The sequence below is a fragment of the Protopterus annectens genome, chromosome 3.part1 (assembly GCF_019279795.1).
Source record: "Protopterus annectens isolate FY-2018-M chromosome 3.part1, PAN1.0, whole genome shotgun sequence".
NCBI lineage: Eukaryota > Metazoa > Chordata > Ceratodontiformes > Protopteridae > Protopterus > Protopterus annectens.
In genome coordinates, this window is record NC_056732.1 from 1,862,311,699 (window position 1) to 1,862,332,033 (window position 20,335).

General features: G+C 42.5%; 1 protein-coding gene across 1 annotated transcript in view; it reads left to right on the top strand.

Annotated features, from left to right (window-relative positions):
• Window positions 1-20,335, top strand: part of LOC122798776 (zinc finger protein 610-like) — a 334,745-nt gene that overhangs the window by 221,886 nt on the left and 92,524 nt on the right. The gene's annotated exons all lie outside the window — the stretch shown is intronic.

Sequence of the window (20,335 nt, forward strand, 5' to 3'; positions counted from 1 at the left end):
AAGGCTGGGGGTGTGCAGTACTACAGAACATGGTGTGGTACTGAAGGCTGGGGTGAGTAGTGCTGCAGAACATGGTGTGGTACTGAAGGCTGGTGGTTAGCAGTACCACAGAACATGGTGTGGTACTGCAGGCTGGGGTGAGTAGTGCTGCAGAACATGGTGTGGTACTGCAGGCTGGGGGTGTGCAGTACTACAGAACATGGTGGGGTACTGCAGGCTGGTGGTTAGCAGTACTACAGAACATGGTGTGGTACTGAAGGCTGGGGTGAGTAGTACTACAGAACATGGTGTGGTACTGAAGGCTGGGGTGAGTAGTTCTACAGAACATGGTGTGGTACTGAAGGCTGGGCATGAGCAGTACTACAGAACATGGTGTGGTACTGAAGGCTGGGCATGAGCAGTACTACAGAACATGGTGTGGTACTGAAACCTGAACGGTGAGCAGTACTACAGAACATGGTGTGGTACTGAAGGCTGGGGTGAGTAGTGCTGCAGAACATGGTGTGGCACTGAAGGCTGGGCATGAGCAGTACTACAGAACATGGTGTGGTACTGCAGTCTGAAGTGTGAGCAGTACTACAGAACATGGTGTGGTACTGCAGTCTGAAGTGTGAGCAGTACTACAGAACATGGTGTGGTACTGAAGCCTGAAGTGTGAGCAGTACTACAGAACATGGTGTGGTACTGAAGCCTGAAGTGTGAGCAGTACTACAGAACATGGTGTGGTACTGAAACCTAAAGGGTGAGAAGTACCACAGAACATGGTGTGGTACTGAAGGCTGAAGTGTGAGCAGTGCTACAGAACATGGTGTGGTACTGAAGCCTGAAGGGTGAGAAGTACCACAGAACATGGTGTGGTACTGAAGGCTGAAGTGTGAGCAGTGCTACAGAACATGGTGTGGTACTGAAGCCTGAAGTGTGAGCAGTACTGCAGAACATGGTGTGGTACTGAAGGTTGGGGTGAGCCGTAGTATTTGTTTATTTATTTATTTATTATGTATTTATTTAGTGAATTAATTTATTTGATGTTTGTTGACTGGGATAGTCTGGCTGGGTTATTGCTCTTTTTTCAGCACATTACAAGAAAACAAGAAATAAACATGATAAAATAATGTACAATAATTAAGCACAGTATCCGTAACAGTGTAAGTAAGAATAAAACCAGCAAAAAGAGATATGTATTCAGTGTACAGAAGTGGGTAGAGTAGTAATAACAAAACGTGTCAGAAACATGTTCGGACTGTTTCAGGGAACAGCTGTACTATTTCCAGCAGTATCTTTAGTACTCTACAGGAGGTGTAGACATTTAATATGTTGGACAATAAGGCTTTAGGTGACTGGAGTAGGGAGTGACTGTCTTGTCACAATAGGAGGTTGGTTATAATGAGGTACATTTCAGAAAAGGGAGGAGATTGAGGAATAGGAGGAAAGGGAGGAGGAGAGAAAGTAGTGGAGGAGTAGGGACTAGGTTCAGGTAGGGTGGTTACAGTGATAGGTCCAGATGCTGTTTAGGTAGTGTTTGAGCATCTTCTTGAATTCATGGACATGGGTAGCTTGTTCCATTGAATAATGGCAGAATAGCTGTATAAATTCTGTCCAATAGATTTGTAGGTAAAACAGAGGCAATTAAAGAAGAGAATTTACGAACACCTTTATGCCATAGCAATGAAGAATGCTAGTAATGCCTTATTTAAACAGTGTAAATTGTCAGGGTTTTACAAAATTTAAGTTTGGCATTTTGGATATCATCCCTCTGAACCCTATGGGTGGTTGGTGGGAATTAGATTTAGAGAAACAAGAGTTGTTGTGGCATTTAAAACTTAATGCCACAAACCCACCAAGGATTAATGAAAATGTATTTATTTTGCCTATGTTAAACGTGAAGGTGCAGGGACTATAGATTAAATAAATCATAAATTTATGATAATCTGGTGTTAGTAAACTCACCCCTCTGAAGTTGTTCATTTTTTAAGCTTACTTTACTTTCATTTCATTTATATTTCATTTTATTTATTTTCTACCTTTAGGTATTTTTAGTTAACAGTTTATAGTTTTGAACATCTAAGAAAGTTGACAATGACAAAATTTTATTGTTAGAATTTTAATACTATTGAATATTTTTGGTGTATTTTATAAATTTTGTGTATGCTCTGTGTAATTGTCTAATTAGTTTCTATTAATTAAGCTGATTATGAAGCCTTTATAAACTTCCTGTGTCTTTTAAAATGTGTTCCTAAGAAGTCCCTATATGTAATGGGATGAAAGCTCTTGACCTAACTTCATAAACTTTAATTAATTTTGTTTTCTGTGGGAATTCCTTTGTTATTTTAGTGAACTAGCCTTATCCGTTCAGAGTGGCTAGCTATGAGTTCAGCTGTTTTTAGTTTTAATTTTTCAAAGATGCTGATTTTCTCCCAGTATCTGATTATTTTCTCTATTTTAAATTGAAATTTTGCTAATTCTTTTATTTTTGGTCAATCTGCGGTGCTAAACCCATTTTTGTAGACTACTTTTCCGTTATATCTGTAGCCCTCGTAATTTAATGTGACTACTATTTCTAGAAATTCCTTGTGTGTTTATCTTTGACATCTGAAGGTTAAGCATGGAAGTTCTCCATCAAATTCCCCACTAATACACTGCAGTGCCCATGATTTTTCACAGTACTTAATTCTTTGTTTCCCTGTTATCCTTCACATTTATGTTTTACAAATAATAACATTTTGCAGCTACTTTATATTATATTGTGATAGTTTTCCTAACATAGCAGTTCCTGTATGAGTACTTTACTGCAGATGATGTGGTGCTGCTGCTTGGGTGATGTTCATCGTGCATACAGCTGCAGTAATCACAGATGGGTTTTCAGCCGTCAGGCGGTCCCTCGGTCGGCCGAATTCCAAAGTCTTGGTCCGGCGTCGGTTGTCGCCGCTTACTCTTCTGACGTCAGTAAGGCCAGAGTATATAAGACACAGCCGACGCCATGTTCTTCAGTCTTTTGCCTGCCTGAAGCAGAAGCAGTTCGCAAGTGCCGGTCGGCCAGCTCCTGAATTACGAAAAAAAAAAATTGGAACCGAAGTCTTCTTTAAAGCTAAGTATCCCCGTGGGGCAACTTTTCTTGCCTCAGACCGATGTCAGAAAAAGTTATTAATTGTATTTCTTGTGGGAAGCAAATACCGCATAAGGATTTCCATTCCGTTGCATACCTTGTTTGGGCCCAGACCACGGCGTCTCGTGCTGTCGCACCTTCAATAAACGCACTATCAAGCGTCGGGCGGAGTTCGCCCAACACTACTTTGGTAAAGCTTTTGATTATAAGATGTCGGACACTCCGACTACCATTTTGTCCGGAAAAGGACCGACACGCGAGGCCCGCGGGCGACACCACGCCAAAACAGGCTACACGTGGTCCGGTTCTCAGCGAGACGCCTTTGCAGTCCCTGACTACCGACGACACCCCTTTGGCGGTGTTCTCTGTACCCGAGACCGCTGGGTCCTCGGTCCTTTCCCAGACTACAACCGAAGCCCCTGCTAATGTCGAGCCTACTAATGTGGACAGGTCCACCTCCACCCATGGTGTATTTAGGCCCTCATCTTCTTTTTCAATAAAGGCTTTTACTAAATCCAAAGCAGCCAGGCATCCCACGAGGCCTGTTGCACAGGGCCCATCTCCTGGACCCATGCCTAAGAAACAGATGCTTAAAATGGCTGAGGATTTAATTACTCTTATCAGAGGTTCTCAGCCCCCTCCTGACAAGAGACCCAGAGTGGAGGAAGAATCTCCCTCTTCTGATCAGGGATCCATTTTATCAGAACATTCTGATGCAGAGGAATACTCTTACTCCCCTTTTGAGGATTCGGATGCAGAACAGTCCATTCCTTCTGTATCCCCTCCTGAGGATTTTTCTTTGGGGAAACCTTGCACACTTTGAGGGAACACTTCCATTGGGAAGGCCAAGACTTTTCAGATTCCAAGAAAAGACTTAGGGAATTTCTTTGGTTACTTCAGCACAGACCTCTGGCTATACCCCTGTTTTGGATGTACTGGATGATGTCTATTCGAGGCTTGCCTTAACCCTGATTCTCTGCCTCCTGCACCAGTAAAACCTGATAGGTATTAGAGTACCCAGCTCTCACCAATTTCTCTACAAAGGCCATAATGCTGACCCTGAAACCATTTCACAAGGCCCCAAGGGATTAAAGGCCTCCACTGCCAAGAACCCACTCCCTGCAGAAAGGGAATCCAGATCTCTAGAAAGGTGGGGTAAAAAGGTATATACCTCGGCCACCCTAGCCATGAGGGCCTTAAACTGTCAGTTTCATATGATTAAATATCAACAGTTCCTGTTATCACAATTAAGGAACAAAATGTCTCAACCTGAACAACCAGATTTAAAGGAGTTACAGGATATGATGCATAGTGCAGAGCATGTGGGTAAACACACTTTACAATGTGGTTATGATGCCCTAGAGGCTTCCAGTAGAGCGGCTGCTACAGGATCAGTCATTCGCAGACATGCCTGGCTTAGGGAACAAAATTTACCTGATCATGTGAAAGCTAAACTTCTTGATGCTCCTTTACAAAAGGATGTACTTTTTGGTACTAATGCTGAGGAGATACTACGGAAAATGGAAGAAAAAGCCAAATCTATGCAAACTGTCAAGGCTTTCTTACAGGTCCAACCACCACGTTTAGCAGAAATTGGCCTTCAAAAAACTGGTCCTTTCCAGCCACTGACAAGCCCCAAAGAGGTAGATACAGATGCACAAGGGGCAGAGGGCAATCACAAGGATCATATAGAGGCAGACAATGGCAATCTCCAGCACCAAGAGGTGGTGAAGACAGTGCACAACAATACAGGAAGCAAACCCAATGACTCCCTCATTTCCATGCCAAGCATGTCTCAGCTGGCAGCACCTTTGGGAGGGAAACTAGCATTATTTGCAAGCAATTGGCATATTGTCACAACAGACAAATGGATACTGGACATTATAAACAGAGGCTACAAATTTCAATTTCACACTCTTCCAAAAATGAGAGGCATGCCAAACCTGCCACAAAATCAAAGGGCAGAGGCACAACTGCAAATTTCAAAGCTCCTAAACATGAGATCTATACAAGAGGTACCTACACTCCAACAAGGTCAAGGTTTTTATTCAAGACTTTTCTGGTACCAAGAAAGGAACCGACTGGAGACCCATTTTGGACTTATCCATCCTAAACACATTCCTACTGTGCCAAAATTCAAGATGCTCACATTACAGCAACTTCTTCCCATGCTGGGCAAGGAGTTTTGGCTGGTAACATTGGACCTCAAGGAGGCATACCTGCATGTCCCAATCAGACAAAGCTGCAGAAGATACCTCAGATTTCTTGCAGGTTCAATCCACTATCAATTCTCTGCATTGCCTTTTGGCTTATCTACTGCCCAGAGTATTCACAAAGTGCCTGGCATCAGTGATTGCCTACTGCAGACTTCAAGGGATACAAATTTACCCTTATCTGGACGACTGCCTGATCCAAGCGGACAGCAAATGCATACTACTGGAACATCTGGCTTATGTGACACGGTTACTGCTTTCTCTGGGATATACCATCAACAAGGAGAAATCAAGACTAACACCATCTCAGAAAATAACCTTCCTGGGTGCCAACTTGGACACAAACACCCAGATGGCATATCTTCCAGAAAAACAAGGGCAACTATCTCAGTACTTCAAAACACTAGCAAAAAGTACCAGGCTTACTGCAAGGAAAATCCTGCAGGCTCTGCGATTCATGGCATCTTGCATTCTTCTAATCCCATGTGCAAAGCTGCATATGAGGAAACTTCAGTGGTACCTAAAAAATCTATGGTCTCAACACAGTCACAGTTTGGAAGCAATTATACCAATAATTCCATGTTTGCAAAAGGAATTTCTATGGTGGGCCCAAGCATGTCAAGTAAACACAGGCCTTCCATTCTGCAAGCCTCAAGCAAAACAAGTCATAACCACAGATGCCTCAGATTACGCCTGGGGGGTGCACATGAAGGACAGGTGCATTCAGGGCAGATGGTCCCAAAAGGAAAAGCACCTTCACATCAATCAAAAAGAAATGCTAGCAGTGATAAATGCAATTACAGCTTTCAAGGACTTCCTGCATCCAGGACAATTACTGATAAGAACAGACAACACCACAGTAATGTGGTACATAAACAAACAAGGAGGAACACATTCATGCCCCTTGTGCAGACTAGCCATGACTCTTTGGAACTTGGCTCTGGAAAGACAAATCGAACTTCAAGCACAGTACTTGCCAGGACTGGAAAACACACTGGCAGACACTCTAAGCAGAAATATGACAGATCCACACGAATGGAAGTTACATCCTCAGGTGTTTACAGAGATAATCCAAGCGTGGGGAGGCCAGACATAGATTTTTTGCCTCCCACAGGAACCATCAACTGAAAAGTTTTGTTCAAGGACCTTTCATCCAAAGGCCTGGAAAGTGGGCCCTTTCATTCAGTTGGACAGCATGGACAGTTTATGCATTCCCACCTCTGCCCCTTCTGCCCAAGGTGCTTTTGAAAGCAAGAACAGACAAACCGGGGATGATACTGATTGCTCCAGATTGGCCAAGGCAACACTGGTATCCACTCCTGAGGAGCCTAACACATACTCCTCCCTGGTCCCTGCCTCTAATGCCTCTCCTACTGACTCAGAACAGATACAAAACTCTTCACAGTCAGCTGAAAACACTCAACCTCGCTGCATGGAAAATTCCTTGACACCACAACAGTCCCTACTCTCCAAGGAGGTGCAGGATGTCATTTTGGAGGCCAGAAGACCATCTACTAGAAAAGCTTACTCTGCAAAATGGAAGCGGTTTTGCTGTTGGAATGAGAAAAGAGGCCAGGACCCTAGAAAATTGAACTTGCCTCAGGTTTTACAGTACCTAGCTGAACTGCTGAACAGTGGACTTTCATTTTCTTCCATAAAAATACATGCGTCAGCCATTTCTGCAGAATTCAACACGGATCCTCCTTTATTCTCTCACCACTCTTACGACAGTTCCTCAGAGGGGCTAAGAATATAAGACTTCCAAGGAAGCAACCAATACCAGCCTGAGACCTTAATTACATACTAGAAAAATTAACATTGCCTCCCTTTGAACCTGCTGCCTCAACAGATCTGCAACATTTGTCCTGGAAAACAGCTTTCCTTCTGGCCATCACTTCAGCTCGTAGGGTTTCTGAACTACAGGCCCTCATGGCGGTGCAGCCCTTCCTCATCTTCCATCAGGACAGGGTTTCCCTTTACCAACCCATCTTTTATGCCAAAAGTGGTATCCAGGGTAGCCTTAAATCAAGCCATACACCTACCTACCTTTTATCCTAACCCTCAAAACAAAGGGGAGAGGCTGCTTCACACTTTAGACATCCATAGGCAGCTACGTTCTTATTTGGACAGAACAAAGTCCTTCAGGAAATCAGAACAACTTTCTGTGTCCTATGCCATACGCCCTCAGGGGAAACCAGTTACCAAACAGACCATTTCCAAGTGGATTGGCCACTGCATACGGTTTTGTTATTCCTATCATGGGAAATCTGTCCCTACTGGTATCAGATCTCACTCCACCAGGGCCACAGCCACCTCTACAGCCTTCCTCAGAGGCGTTCCTACTAAGGATATTTTGGAGGCAGCCACTTGGAGTTCTGTACATACCTTCACAAAACACTACCACCTACCCTTATATTCCAGAACAAGAGCAGGCTTTGCCACTGCTGTTTTGCAGGGCATTCTGGCTCAACCCAGTTCCTCATAGTACCTACCACCCTATGCATTGCTTTGGGACTCTACCCATCTGTGATTACTGCAGCTGTATGCACGATGAACATAGTACAGTTTTGTACCTACCATAAATGTAGATGTTCGAGTGCTAATACAGCTGCAGTTTCCCCACTTGGTAAAGGCATGGGGCCTAACAACCTCTTCATACCACCTGACTGGGTTATCCTGCTATGTTTTATTTGCTTGCTTACACTGATTTTGCATTACATTGCATTGCCTGCATATGTAGATAAGCCTTATTTATGTATTGCCTTCCTTTTGGGGGCACCTGACATCTGGGGCAAGAAAGACTGAAGAACATGGCGTCGGCTGTGTCTTATATACTCTGGCCTTACTGACGTCAGAAGAGTAAGCGACGACAACCGACGCCGGACCAAGACTTTGGAATTCGGCCGACCGAGGGACCGCCTGACGGCTGAAAACCCATCTGTGATTACTGCAGCTGTATTAGCACTCGAACATCTACATTTATGGTAGGTACAAAACTGTACTTTAGTGCTACTGCAGGACATGGTGTGGTACTGAAGGCTGGGAGTTAGCATTACCACAAAATAATCTGTGGTACTGAAGGCTGATGGTTAAAATTACTACAGGACATTGTGTGGTACTGAAGGCTGGGAGTTAGCATTACCACAGAATATTCTGTGGTACTGAAGGCTGGTGGTTAAAATTACTACAGGACATTGTGTGGTACTGAAGGCTGGGAGTTAGCATTGCCACAGAATATTCTGTGGTACTGAAGCCTGGTGGTTATCATTACTGTAGAACACGGTGTCATACTGAAGGCTGAAAGTGAGCAGTACTGCAGAACATGGTGTGGTCCTGAAGGTTGGGGGTAAAAAGTACTTCAAATTATGGTGTGGCACTTGAAGGTTGGGGTGAGCAGTACTGTAGATCCTGTTGTGCTAGTAATGGTTGGGGATGAGCAGTACTGCAGAACATGGTGTGGTACTGAAGGCTGGGCTTAAGCAGTACTACAGAACATGATGTGGTACTGAAGGCTGGTGGTGAACAGTACTACATTATATTATGCGGTACAGATCGCGAGGGATAGTACTACAGAACATGGTGTGTGGTACTGCAGGCAGAGAACATTGTATGGTACTCGAGGCTGGATGTGAACAGTACTGCAGAACATGGTGTGATAGTGAAGGCTGGGGGTGAGCAGTACTACAGAACATGGTGTGGTACTGAGGGGTGAGAGAGGAGCAGTACTGCAGAACATGGTGGGGTACTGAAGGCTGGGGGTGAGCAGTACTACAGAACATGGTGTGGTACTGAAGGCTGGGGGTGAGCAGTACTACAGAACATGGTGTGGTACTGAAGGTGAGCAGTACTGCAGAACATGGCATGGAATTGAAGACTGGCATCAAGTACTTCAGATCTTGCTGTGGTACTAGATGTTTAGCAGAACAGTACTTCAGAACATAGTATCTTACTGAAGGCTTGGGGCAAGAAGTACTGCAGAATATGGCGTATAACTGAAAGCCAGAGTTGAACAAGTGAGCAGTAGTGTAGGACATTGTGTGGCAGTCATTGTAACTTTATTGTGACTGTACATTATTTAAAAAATATACAGTCACATTTAGAACATTCACATTTTTCTTATTATTCTAATAAAATGTTTGTCTTGGCCTAAAAATTTCTTCAAATATGTTGATTCTTTTGACATCCCATCTTACCCCTGGTCAGTAATTAAGGACCTTCAATCCTCACCATTGACTCTGGTGAGAGACTGTCATTAAAAGGAGGAATAGACTTTCACAATTTCCCCTAAGCACTCACTGAGAACACACTCCAGACCTGGGACTGGACTAAATGCTTCTGTCTCTCCAAACCCCGAATGAAACTCCAGACTATCCACTGCAGAGCACTGGTACCCAGTTCTAGGTATCTGACCCACTCAAACTTAAATATTTGATTTTCACACATACAAAAACTCTTGGGAAAGGCTGGGACAGATTTACCTGCTGTGTCCCTTTGCCCAAATTATAAGGTAATGGCTGACACCTGACAGATACCACAATGCTGTTGAAATGGGGTGTCCAATTATTTTAACTAAAACAGGTATTTATTTATTTATTTATTTATTTATTCCAGTTTGATGACCAGGGAGGTCCACTGGGCTCAGGGAGCCCGTTTTCAGTGGAGGCCCGGGGAGAAAAGCTCCAACAATACATAGTTACATGAATAATTATAAGAAACTTTGCATTACTGACAAATAAACAGGTAGCATTCATAAAGAAACAAACAATTGCAATTTTGTTTAGGTGTAAAAGACAGGCAAATGGCCTTGAGGCTAGATTTTACAGTATAGTTATTTATACAATACAAATGAGCAAGGTTAGCTAGGTGAGAGGTTAGCCAGAAGTAAAAGTGGAGGAGATCATGAGAGGTATAGGGTGAAGAGTACAGTTGCATTTTCTGTTTGAGTAAAGGGGAGAATGAAGAAGAGTTTTAAAGTTTTCGTGGTTATTGCAGGTCCTAAGAGTGGAGGGAAGAGCATTCCATTTTTTGGCTAAGGTGAAGGAAAGCAGAAGTTGACCAGCTCGGCGCTTGGGTTTGTGGATGGTGATTAGGTTTTGATTAGGTTTTGGTGGGTAGATCTAAGTGTTCTATGGGGAGTATATGGTTGTAGGATATTGGATAGTGCAGGGCACTTGGTAGGTTGGAATAGTAATCTATAGGCAGTCATGATTTGGAGAAAGTCAAGTTGGTTATGGAGTTCAATCCAGTTTAATGAGTGAAGGGAGGAACAGTGATGACAGGAAGATTTGGCTTCGGTAGCAAATCTGGAGATTTTATTGTAACATACTTCTAATTTGGAGGATAGTGAGGAGGATAAATTAGTAAGCAGAGGGGTGCCATACAGTAGAGAGGGAAGGAGATAAGTAGTGGTGAGAGTTAGTCTGGTAGCAGGAGAGAGAAAGTGGTTGTTTCTATAAAGTAGGCCAGGTTTTATGTGGGTTTTATTTATGTTTAGCTGGACATGAGTATTAAATTTTAGGTGTTCATCAATGGTTACACCAAGATGTTTGGTGGAGGGAACGACCTCTAAAATGGAGTTGTTATGGCTGGTTATTTGGAATGGGGTATTTGGAATGAGTTTTTATCAATAGGGGAGGACTTAGAAGGAGAGAATAGAAGGATTTTAATTTTGCTAGCATTTAATGAGAGGTGATTTTGGAGCATCCAGTTTTCGGTAGTTGAGAAGGCTGTTTGCATCAGTAGTTGGAGATCTGTTAAGTTGGAGGCACAGCAGATCAAAGTAGAATCATCAGCATGTTGAACAGTTTTAGTATTGGGTATGGCCTTGTAAAAGTCATTAATAAAGATATTGAATAGAATTGGGCCAAGTGTGGATCCTTAGGGTACTCCAGTGGGGGGTAGGATAGAAGGTGGAGGTGCACTGGCCCAGTTTGACAGCCTGAGACCTGTCAGAAAGATAGCTGGAGAACCAGGAGAGAGTTTTGTGGGAGAGATTGAGATTAGACAGATGATTTAGAAGGTGGGTGTGGGAGATGGTATCAAAAGCTTTAGATAAATCCAGCAGAACTGAGGATACTAAATTACCGGAGTCACGAGCTAAATTGACACTATGTAAGAAGGAGAGAAGGGCGGTGTTGGTACTATGTTCTGGGTGGAAGCCGTGTTTGGTAGGAGAGAGTAGCTGGTGTTTGGTAAGGAATGGCAAGAGCTGAAAGTGGATGCATTTTCCAAGGAGTTTAGAGAGAGGGGAAAGGATGGCTATGGGGCAGAAATTAGATACGTTACAGTTTTTGCCACCCTTGTGAAGTGGAAGAATATATGCAGAGCGCCATAGTTTGGGTACATAGGATTCAAGTAGGGATCTATTGATCAGGATGCTAATAGGGAGAGCAATACCATTGGAGGCTATTTTTAAGAAGGAGGAGGGAATGGTAGCATGCGACTAAAGTAGCAAGGCTTTTGGAGTTACCTTGGTGTAGTCAGAATAGGCATAAGCACTCTCAAGTTATTAAAAGTATTCACTAAATGACCAGCCACATTAAAACTTATTAAAATATTTAATAATAAGTAAAATGATTTAAAATATGAAAATACTGATTCCAATACACGGGAGAGTTTCATCCACAGGAAATATGAAAATAACATAGTAGGATAGAAATCACACTGATTTTAGAAAAACCCTGTTTAGCTAGCTGTAGTTCCCCTATCTAAAGAAAACTGTCCCTGCCTAATCCCAGTAGTTCAGCAAGGCAAGAGTGTATTCTTACTTCAATAAGGTGAGGTGATAAATTCTGTATGTTTGTCCTGTTCAACTGAACTCACCAACTGTTCTCAGCAACAGTGTTCAGCAACTGATCTTTAACTGACTTGGTTCCTGTTTTTTTACCAGTTCTTTGAAAAGCAACAGATAGCTGTTATGAAAATCCTATTCTCTCATATCAGTTTCTGAAAAACAGACAAACAGCTGCTGTAAAGATTCTATTCTATCAGCTCTGGTCACACAATGACTTCACATCCAGGTCAGCTGACTCTCTGGCATAACATACCTTCAGAATTTTCTTTTAAAACATATACATTTAGTTAGTTAGAAGAACACTGTTTGATATTCAAGCATCTTACATAAATCAGAATGATAAAAGACAAAAACTTATTTACAAAACTATAGCTAGTCATGATGGCTTATGTTACATAGGGTAATTTACAGTTATTTACAAAACTTCAGCCAGTCATGCTAGCACAGATGCCAATATCTAATATCTTCACAATTCTCCTCCCAGTAACTGAGTATTATTTTCTAGATTTCACATAGGAATTTTGCTCATTCTTGTATTGTTAATATGAAAAACCACACCAGTACCTCCACACTCCAAACTGATGCAACAACCAAGAACTCCAAATGTGGTAAAGAATTAAATGTTTTAAAATAAAGCAGCCACGCAGTAAAAAAACAGTACTTTATTCTAGCGCCTCGGTGTTACCACCTTCTTGGAATACAAACAGGTACCCATAACACTTCACCTTTATACAGCTCACTCACTAATTACAATCCAATTATAAATTACATCCGGTCAAGCAATTAAAAACACTTAATGCTTAAAGCAGACATTTCCAGTTTAGTTCATTATTCAGCCCCTTAGGACCAATGTTTTGTATTTTAAAATATAAACACATTTGTGAGTGAGCTGTATTACCAGCTGAAGCTAAGTGAAACTTGCAGTAGTGAATTTTAATCTTTTGTTAAGTATAAACTTGCAGGTTTAAAAGTTCTGTATTTTAATTTTTTTCTGTTTCCTAATTGTGTGTTTCTGAAGTGTGCTGTGTCTCTCTGCAGATGTTCTTCGTGTTTCACTGTTGCAGTCATTACATTTGGGTTATCCTGCTGGCAGGTTGCCCTCAGTCGGCCTGAATTCCAAAGTCTTGGGTCCTGCGTCGGTTGCTGTCGCCTCTTCCCTGACGTCAGGTCGTCAGGGGTATAAAAGATGCAACCGACGCCGTTTTCTTCACTCTTTCTTGCTGCGCGGTGCCCGAAGCAGAAGCAGTTCGCAAGTTGACGGTCTGCCGACTCCTGAGATTTTCGTGTTCGAGTTTCAGATCTGAAGTCTTCATTAAAAGCTAAGTACCCCATTGGGGAAACTTTTTTCTTGCTCTAGACCGATGTCAGAAAAAGTAAATAATTGTATTTCTTGTGAGAAGCAAAAACCTCATAAGGACTTTCATTCTTACTGTATTCCTTGTCTAGGCCCTGACCACAACGTTTCTAGTTGTCGGTTTTGTGCTAGATTTAACCAACACACTATTAAGCGTCGGTACGATTTTGCATTAAGCTATTTTGGACGAAGATTTAATTATACAATGTCGTCGGATAGCCATCTGACTACCGGAGTTCACAAAAAATGCAATGAAAAAGAAAAAGGCAGGCAACCGAGGTACAAAACTGATGACAAAGTTTCTCCTAAGCTAGTCGCCGGTTCTCAGTGAGGCGCTTTCGCAGCCCCTGACGCCCGCTAGTTTAGAGTCTCAGGCCGCTACCGACTCCCACGTGGAGTCGGTCAGGCCGCTGGAAACTCAAGGTATTGGAGCCTCAGAGATTAATCCCTCAGATGGGTCCAGAGCCGCTGAGCAGGCATCGGCTTCTGAGGGTGTATTCAGACCTAAACAATTATATATTAAACCGACTTCAAAGGCAAAGACTAAAACACCTTTAAAGGCAAAGAAACAAGTTCACCAGCCACATGGACAGGCCTCCATGCCCAAAAAACAGATGCTCAAAATGGCCTAAGACTTAATTACCTTGATCAGGGGTTCCCATCCCCTCCTGATAAGAGGCCTAGGCAAGAGACAGACTATGAATCTTCAGATCAGGTTTCCATTTTTTCTGATTCTCCTTCTTCTGATCAGGAATATTCTCTTCCCCCCTATGAGGATTCTGATGCTGAAGAATCAATTCCTTCAGCTTCTCCTCCTGAGGACTACTTTTTTGGGGAAACCTTGCATACAATGAGGGAGCACTTCCACTGGGAGAGCCAAGATGTTTCAGAATCTAAGAAGAGGCTCAGAGACTTCCTTTTACTACCTCAACACAGGCCTCTAGCTCTTCCACCTGTGTTAGACATTGTAGATAATGTGTTCTCAGAGTCTAGTCTGACCCCTGACTCCTTACCTCCAGCTCCTGTTAAGCCTGACAGATACTACAGGGTCCCTGACTCTCATAAATTCCTTTTCAAAAACCCTACTGCAGACCCAGAAACTATTTCTCAGGGTCCCAAAGGGGTCAAGGCTTCCACTGCAAAATACCCTACCCCCTCTGACAGGGATTCTAGGGCACTGGATAGATGGGGAAAAAAGATTTACACATCTGCTGCCTTAGTAGAAGGGCCTTAAATCGCCAGTTTCATATGCTCAAATATCAACAATATATCATGACACTGCTTAAACAGAAAATGATAGTAAATTCTAATTGTGCAGACAACAAAGAAATGCAGGATTTATTGCATGCAGCTGAACAAGTTGGAAAGCATATTTTGCAATGTGGTTTTTATTCTCTGGAGGCCTCCTGCAGGGCTGCTTTTACAGGTTCTGTCTTTAGGAGGCATGCTTGGTTAAAGGAACAAAATCTGCCTGATCATGTTAAAGCAAAATTATTAGATGCTCCATTACAACATGATACCTTGTTTGGTGTTAAGGCAGAAGAGGTGTTAAAGAAAATGGAGGACAAAGCTAAATCTATGCAAACGGTCAAGGATTTCTTACAGGTACAGCCACCTAGATTTTGCAGACACTGGCCTACAAAGAATTGGTCCTTTCCTGTCTCAGACAGACCTAAAAGGGGCAGATCCAGACACCCTAGAGGCAGATCACAGCCGCAAAGCTCCTACAGGTCTAAGCAATGGGGTGCTTCTACCTCCAAAGGTGGAGAAGACAAATCACAACCATACAGAAAACAGTCCCAATGACTTCCCCCTGCCTGCACCAAGCACTTATCTTCTGGCAGCACCCCTAGGGGGAAAACTAGCAATATTTTCTCAAAATTGGCACATTATAACCCAGGACAAATGGGTTCTAGACATAGTGTCACAAGGCTACAAGTTTCACTTCCATACTCTGCCAAGGGCAAACGGTTGGCCAGACCTGCCAAAAAATCAATGAGCAGAGGCTCAAAAACAAGTTGCAGCTCTCATGGACATGAAGGGCTATTCAACAAGTGCCACAGCAGGAGCAGGGACAAGGATTTTACTCAAGACTGTTCTTGGTACTCAGAAAGGACAAAGCATGGAGACCAATACTGGACCTATCTATTCTAAACACTTTCCTGGATATACCAAAATTCAAGATGTTGACCTTACAGCAGCTTCTGCCCATGCTGGGCAGCAAGGCTTGGCTCGTGACTTTAGACCTAAAAGAGGCATACCTGCATGTCCCAATCAGACAATCATGCAGAAGATACCTCAGATTCAAGGCTGGCTCAAAGCATTACCAATTCTCTGCACTGCCCTTTGGCTTATCTACTGCGCCCAGGGTCTTCACAGAGTGCCTGGCACCAGTAATTGCATTTTGCAGACAAAGAGGAATACAAATATATCCTTACTTGGATGACTGCCTCATACAAGCAGAGAACAAGGACTTTTAACATGCCAAGTGTACAAAGTCAACAAAAAGAAATCAAAACTAGTACCCTCTCAAAAGATGATATTCCTGGGAGCAAGCTTAAATACAACTGCCCAGATGGCTTATCTCACTCCAGACAAACAAAGGCAACTGACTCCCTATTTCAAGGAAATTACAACAAAGGCCCAGTTATCTGCAAGAAAAATTCTGCATGCTTTGGACTTCATGGCATCCTGCATCTTACTAATTCCATATGCAAGACTGCATATGAGGAAAATTCAGTGGTACCTAAGTGTCTGGACACAACATTGCCACAGTCTGGAAACAATGATTACTCTCATTCCCTGCCTGCAGCAGGAGTTTCGATGGTGGGCAAAGGCTTGTCACCAAAACAAGGGACGGCCATTCTCACTACCCCCAGCCAGGCAGAGCCTAACGACGGATGCATCAGATTATGCCTGGGGGCACACATGGCAGGAAGAGGCATTCAGGGCACCTGGTCCACAAACCAAAAGCATCTACATATCAATCAAAAAGAGATGCTAGCTGTTCTAAATGCCCTAACAGCCTTCAAGGACCTACTTCATCCAGGACAACTACTGATAAAGACAGACAACACCACGGTTATGTGGTACATAAACAAGCAGGGAAGCACTCATTCTTACCCCTTTGCAGACTAGCCATGGCTTTATGGGACACAGTATGGACTTACCAAATTCATCTGCAGGCACAATTCCTGCCAGGAAAGGAAAATACTCTGGCAGATGAACTAAGCAGAAACCTCATGGATCCCCACGAGTGGCACCTGGATCCACAAGTCTTCAGCATGATAACAAAGAAATGGGAACGCCTGGACATAGATCTATTTGCCTTCCCTCACAACAATCAACTAAAAAGATTCTGCACAAGGGCTTATCACAGACAAGCTTGGAAAATGGACGTCTTATCTTTCAACTGGACAAACCTATCAGTATATGCCTGTCCTCCACTGTCTCTCCTCCCCAAGGTACTCCTAAAGGTCAGACAGGAAAAAACAAAAATGACTCTGATTGCCCCAGACTGGCCATGCCAGTACTTGTCCCAATGCCCAGCCTGAACCTTACCTCAAATACCTCATCTACTGTCCCAGCAAAACAATCAGATTCTGCACAGCCAACTCAGGACCCTAAACATGGCAGTATGGCAGATAATGTAGCCATACAAACCACATGTCTCAGGAAAGCTGTGATGGATGTCATTTTAGAAGCCAGAAGGCGTAGTACTAGAAAATCCTATGCTGGGAAATGGAAGAGATTTTGTGCTTGGAACCAAGCTCAAGGAACTGATACAGCTGTACCAAATATTCCTCAGATTTTGTAATACTTAACTGAGATGCTGGACAAAGGCCTATCTTTTTCATCAATTAAAATCCATGCCTCTGCCATTTCGGCTCATTACAATACAGAGCCACCAATCTTTTCTCATCCTTTATTAAGGCAGTACCTCAGAGGAGCCAAAGACTTACGACCTCCAAGGAGAATGCCATTACCTGAATGGGACCTCAATTATGTCTTGGAAAAACTCACCTAACCTTCTTTTGAGCCATCTGCGACTGCGGATATAAAGTTCTTATCTTGGAAAACAGCTCTGCTCCTAGCAATAACTTCTGCAAGACGAGTTTCAGAGCTACAGGCTCTCATGGCAGTGGAACCCTTTATCATTTTTTATCCAGACAGGGTCTCTGTGAGAACAAACCCTACATTTATGCCTAAGGTGGTATCCAGTGTAGCCCTTAAGCAAACTATTAATTTGCCAACTTTTTATCCAAATCCACAGAACAAGGGGGAGAAAATTCTGCATTCTTTGGACGTACACAGACAACTTAGATTCTACTTGGACAAAACTAAAGTTTTCAGAAAGACGTAACAATTACTAGTGGCATATGCCGCAGTATCACAAGGAAAGGCCATCTCCAAGCAGACTATTTCAAAGTGGATAGGTCACTGCATTCATTTCTGCTACTCACAGCATGGAAAACCAGTGCCTAAGGGCATTAGGCCACATTCAACCAGAGCTGCAGCCACTTCTGCAGCCTTTCTCAGGGGAGTACCAACCAAAGATATTTTAGAGGCTGCTACTTGGAGTTCAGTGCATACTTTTACAAAACATTACAATCTGCCTCTTTACACTAAATCCAGGGCAGGCTTTGCCACTGCAGTTCTGCAGGGCCTCATAGCCGCTCCTAATGCTGTTTAGCTCCAGCCCCCCAACCATAGCTTTGGGACTCAACCCAAATGTAATGACTGCAACAGTGAAACATGAAGAACATAGTACAGTTGTGTACACTTACCATAAATGTAGATGTTCAAGTGTATTCACTGTTGCAGTCCAGGTTACCCACCCGCCACCCCCCTTATTTTTGCTGGAACTTATCTTTACTTCTCTAATCTATACAACCTAGGTGGTGTATTTGCTTATAGATGAAGGTAAAGCTTATTTTGGTGCATGTATGTTTTATTTACATATGTTTAGCCTACCCTTTTGGGGGCACCTGACATCTGGGGCAAGAAAAACTGAAGAAAATGGCATTGGCTGCATCTTTTATACCCCTGATGACCTGACGTTAGGGAAGAGGCGACAGCAACCGACGCAGGACCCAAGACTTTGGAATTCAGGCTGACTGAGGGCAACCTGCCAGCAGGATAACCCAAATGTAATGACTGCAACAGTAAATACACTCGAACATCTACATTTATGGTAAGTGTACACAACTGTGCTTTAGTTCTCCAACCACCCTCCCTGTTCTTGTGCTGGTATTAGTGTTGGTGGCTCTGGAATTGCCCGCCCCTCCTTTAAGTCTGTATTAGAACACTCCTCCTGGGTCCATCTCATTTGCTCAATTAACTGAGTAAAGTGAGATCATATTCTGAGTCTAGTGTTCACTCTACTTAATACAGAGAGAAGATTTGAGAAGGCCAGCCCACTTAGGTTCTTCCTTCCTCTCTTGCTGCACTTAAAAAAATAAAATAAAATAAAAAAATAAAAAAAATTTTTTTGCACTTTATTCATTTGCATTTGCTGTAGTTGTGTTTCCTCTTACTCTGTTTTGCTTTTCTTAAAAGTACTCAATTTTATTTATTCTGCTGCATTTATTACTGCTTGGTCGTAGCCTGATTAAATTGTGACTGTTATTCTAAGTCTTTTGGTTTAAGCACTTGGACTTCATACAGGCTGTTTACATTAAGAAGGCTTGTGGTCTGCACTGTTGTGGCAGGACAGGTAGCTTACATCCTTTTAAGCTGGGAATTGCTTATTGAAGGCCCAGTGCCTGCTATTCTAAAAGTGTATTAGTTCTGGCTTAAGCACTTGGGCTTCAGGCCAGTTATTCTACATTAAGAAGGTTTGTGGTCTGCACTCTTGTGGGAGGGGAGGCTGGATTCTACCCTTCTGAGCTGGGAATTTCTGGTCACTGTCTTATTGTGGCTGCTTATTTGAACCGTTTCTTTCTGAAATTGGCACTCCTTGTTGCTGTAGCATAGACCAGATTCAGGCCTGCTGAATCTAGCTTTGTATAACTTGAGGCACTGATCCAGGCCATCTTTTTTTGGAGAAGGTTCCCCTGCACCCTAGTAAGCAGGGGCGTGCAGTTAGAACTTGTCTGATTGAAGACTGCTGGAACAGGGCTCAGTTTTGAGCTTTTTTCTGGTTAATTGGGTAACTTGTTTAAATCAGTTTGTTTGTTTTTCTATTGTTTTTTTACACACACACATATATATATATATATATATATATATATATATATATATATATATATATATATAATTCCACTTTATTCATCTGCTTTTACTGTATTTGTGTTTCTTCCTACTATATTACTGGGGGCATTGACTACAACTCTGATCTGTGATATATAACTGTAATTATCCATTTTCTGTGATTTTAAACTGTTTTTTTGAGTGTATCTGCTTTATTTTCTGAAAAAAAAAAAAAAAAAAAATATATATATATATATATATATATATATATATATATATATATATATATATATACTTGTTTCCTGCCTTTCTAAACTAGTATAGTCCAGTTTTCAGGTTAGTGCTGAATTCGGGGCTGTGTTACAAATTTCTGTGTTTGCCCATATCTTACTTGGATAGAAGGAAGTTTCTCCGCTCACCTGTGAGAGAGGAGAGCTTTGAGCAGCCTATCTATCCCTGGAAGAGTGGTTTCAGCCCAGAAATTAGTAGTTTATTGGCCATTTTGGGCTAATTTCTCTCTCTTTCATTTCCCTGCTATAAATTCCATATTTGCCTGGTTTTGCGCGCCGGGAAGCACCAGTTAGCTAGGGTAAAACTATTCCTGGCTCCACAAAGTCTCCTCTTCAATTTTTCAAGACAAACTTTTTTAGACAAACTTTCAACTTAAGCATTCAAGACAT